This window comes from Anopheles aquasalis, chromosome 2, assembly GCF_943734665.1.
Source record: "Anopheles aquasalis chromosome 2, idAnoAquaMG_Q_19, whole genome shotgun sequence".
NCBI classification, from domain to species: Eukaryota; Metazoa; Arthropoda; class Insecta; order Diptera; family Culicidae; genus Anopheles; species Anopheles aquasalis.
The window spans coordinates 42,968,619-42,972,500 of record NC_064877.1 but is presented as its reverse complement, the minus strand read 5'-3'; the positions used below and the strand labels follow the sequence as shown (position 1 = coordinate 42,972,500).

General features: G+C 47.1%; 1 protein-coding gene across 1 annotated transcript in view; it reads right to left on the bottom strand.

Annotated features, from left to right (window-relative positions):
• Window positions 1–1,230, bottom strand: part of LOC126569815 (uncharacterized) — a 141,349-nt gene extending 140,119 nt beyond the window's left edge. The window contains exon 1 of the mRNA XM_050227189.1: window positions 1,195–1,230. The gene's annotated coding sequence lies outside the window, so the exon portion shown is untranslated. The remainder of the gene's footprint in view (window positions 1–1,194) is intronic.
• Between the last annotated feature and the right edge of the window lie 2,652 nt (window positions 1,231–3,882).

Here is a 3,882-nt window from a genome sequence, read left to right as displayed (position 1 = left end):
CACCAAAAAAAAACATCTGCTGTACAATTTTGGGCTTCAAAGGCTACGTGCCGACATTCGCTTCATTACTCAATCAAAGCGTTGTAGAATGAAAGGGAACTCACGTGGTGGTCGACGAGTGTGTGCGGCCACATTCCGCACCGAATGCCATTCACCGTACCAATGCGAACGGAATGTAATTGAATCATTTGCGATCGCTAAAAGGGCTCCAGGGTAACGGTAGCACCAAAAACACAGGGATTACAACGCATGCAATCGATTAACGTGATTATTTCGGGAATGGCGCCAGATTTCGGGCACGATTGGCCGTAATACGCAACTACGCGTCACTTCATTGCAAGAAATCACGCTTCATGAGCTCATTACGCGCGTGCGGATCCGATTACGATCCGGTACCAGGCGGCCGCCCCGCGTTCTGTTGCGGTTAGATTAATGGCCCTTTTTATCAACATTCCATTACATTTTATTCCCATTTCCCCACTCCCATGGCCATTCCGTAGCCAACCACTGTTAAATTAAATAGTTTTGTATCGTTTCCAGTGCAGCATAGCGATGGGAATCCTTTCTGCCGGTGGAGTGGGGCAATGAATTTACTTGTTACACGTCAACAGCACCCGCGAACAAGGGGGGAATTGATATGGTACATGCACTGTTATCACATCCATCCTATGCTTCATTGATTCGCCACTAAATGGGAACAGTTATCGTTGCACGGCGTGGGTCAGCAATTGTCCGCCATTACGGGTTTGATCTAATGAAGTTTTTCTTTTTTCACTTTTATTCTCAAACTACAACAAATGAAAACCATTAAAACTGCAATGCAAAAAATGCTCGGAAAAGAAGCAACCATAAGCATAATTGCAGGTTTATGATTTTCCCTCCCTTTTCCCTTGCTTTTCCCTGTCGTTCCCGTAATGCCGTCGCTGTCACTCATTGAAAAGCAATATTATATATGCCGCCACGGCACTGCATCCTGCATCCACACCACACCATTAGCAGCATTCCACCGAGTGGATGTGGAAATGGAAAAATGCAACACATTTTGCCGCCCGAAAAGTGAGTCGCAGGACGTGGCCTCGTGGCGTGGTGCACTCATATGAATACGACCGTTAATTATCAATCAATTTTTCATTATTCACTATTTCCCAGCCCATTGGAGCACCATCATAAGCCTATCCGCATCCCCGTCCGTACCTTTTGATCGTTCGCTCTCTCTCTCTCTCTCTCTCTCTCTCTCTCTCTCTCTCTCTCTCTCTCTCTCTCTTCACTTCTGCGCCATTGCAGAAGAATGGCAGTTCCGTCTGATGGTGGTGTTGATGATGATGATGATGGCCGGTCCGGACGCTGCACTCCTTCAACTCCGATGGCCCCAGTTCAACAAATTGCCCTTTTAATGACTAGCCGTTGATTTCGCTTTTTTGCCTCATTTTCCCGTGGAAATGCTTCCTTTTAGGGCAGAACACAGCGAGGGGCACACAAAATGTCGCCCTTCCTGGCGCGTGGATGGTTAAAGAGCACTTCACTCACACGCGGCCGCACCGGTGCTTTCAATTTTATCCATTAATCCGTGTCGTCACTACTTTCCACCTTTGGGCCTTTGATTTCGGTGACTTTGGTTTCGTTCGAGATCGCTTCGTACTTTTCCTTTACAGCAAGCACCTTTAGCACAGCACAGTGGAAGAGACACACAGAGCTAGAGCAGCTGAAAAGTGAAAATTAAAAACACCAACATGAATCTCACTAATCGCTAGACGTTACACGAAGAACGTCCGCACGCACGTACGCGAGCACAAGAACTGAACGTCGAGGGAAGATGTCACCAACCAACCAACCAACCAACCAACTTCGGCACCAGCGTTATACTCCCACGGCACCTGGCGTGGCATTTGGGGATTTTCCATAAATCTACATTTTTGGCTCCGGCATGTGAATGTCGCACCGCACCCAATGCACCGCTAACCATTTCATTGGATAAATTGTGCTGAATAATTAAGTATTATTTATTGAAAATTCAAACCGACCGAACCGGATCGGAACGGATCGGATCGGAACGGATCGGAGTGGTTGCGTCTGGTTTGGGAGGTGGTGGGTGGGGGTCACCACCAAACACACTTGGTAATGCTGCTCTCCCTCGGAAACGGATGCTTAATGGTGCAGCCGGCACACCGCACACAGAAACACTGGTGGCGCTCGCCGGGTCGCGGAAATCCGTGATTGTGGTTTACGCTTTTCCCATCGAGCATCGAGCGCAACGCACAACGCACCAGTGCCACTTATTCGGCTGTTAAATCCTACATAATACATCGATCACCAATAGGCACGTCGGAAGGATTTATCTCACCACCCGAGTCACCACCACCACCACCGTGGCTGTGACGTGACACTGGGGGTCCGAAATCACGTCGATGCTGCGGTGCTAAAAGTGGCCACGATGGGGGTCATCATCACCGCCTCCACACTGGACCACAACTACACATGTTCACAGGGAGCTCGCCATCTCGTCGATAACCTTTAACCTGCCGCAAATCACACCCACGGCTCTTACCCGAGGAACCGGGAGGGTATTAGCCACGATAACACGTGGAGCACCGACGAGAAGCACGAGCGGTAAACCCAAATCACTGCTAACCGACGGCTTTGGCACGCGCGAACGTCCGCACTCACGAACGCCAGCACAAGAACTGAACTTCGGGGGAGGACATCACCGACCAACCCAATCGGCACTAGCCGAGCACGTGCTTTCTTCTTCCTGCTTTCTTTGCGAACGATACCGAACGGCTCCTCCTCCCGGATGCCTCCGTACCATCATCATCGAACCTTTTTCCCGGATAAGCTTTCCCGTAAATCCAGGCCAGGAGCGATGAGTCCTGCTACTCGGAGGGCGAGCGTTACTCGGTTTGGCTCGGCGAGCTCGGTTCCCGAAACGAACCCGAACCGGGCGCGAAGTTAGTCGAGCAGCGACCACTATCGAGCAGCACCACTTGGAATTCGAACGGAAATACTAAACACCGGGGTTTGTAGTAGTCCATCGGATCCTTGCTTTTTGTACGATAAGATAGATCACCAGATTGTCACCAAAGATCGCAGGAGTCAAGCACTCAAACATAGCATCAAACAATCGACAATAATCCTCTCAGAAACATGCGCGTTCTCAATCATTAGAGTAAGGTGGGGCAAGAGTGCGCACTTAACTTTTAACTCGCTGTATTTCTCTAAGGAAAGAAGTGTTCGTCCTGTTAGCTACACCAAATAAAAGTATGGGTTTGTAGCTTAAAATTGTGGAACAAAATTTTTTGATCGTACTCACACATCTTGTTAAAAATGCAAATTAGGCAAAAATAAAAAATGCCCACTCTTGTCCCACCATTGGGGGGGTTCCAAAAAAAAAATTATTCATCTCTTCAATTTCAATTTAATTCAATTATGTTTTCGCGTTCATAGGCACAATTCAACACACTCTGAAAGCATTCTCGGCATTTTTGCGACAAAAGAACAACCACAACACTCTTGCGCACTGCACACTCTTGCCCCATAGTGCCGTTTTGAGAAAAATTGTAAAATACTAAAATATCAGTCCGTATTTCGGAATGAAGTTTTCAGCATTTGATTCTACATTAATTAAGAAGTCTTTGTGACTTAGGTAGCGTAGCATGAGAAAATGTAAACGAAATGAGAGAGTGTTTTCAAAAAAACATTAAATAATATGCAAATCGCGAAAACTACAATTTACTGCATTTCTTCGTTGTTATTTATCCAATCCAAAAGAAAAAAACACGTATGAACAAGCCACTACATGACCTTTCAAACAAGTAGAGTGTTGTAAGTTTCAGTGCTACCGTTTTCTAGAAATGATTGGTGCGCACTCTTGCCCCACTTTACTCT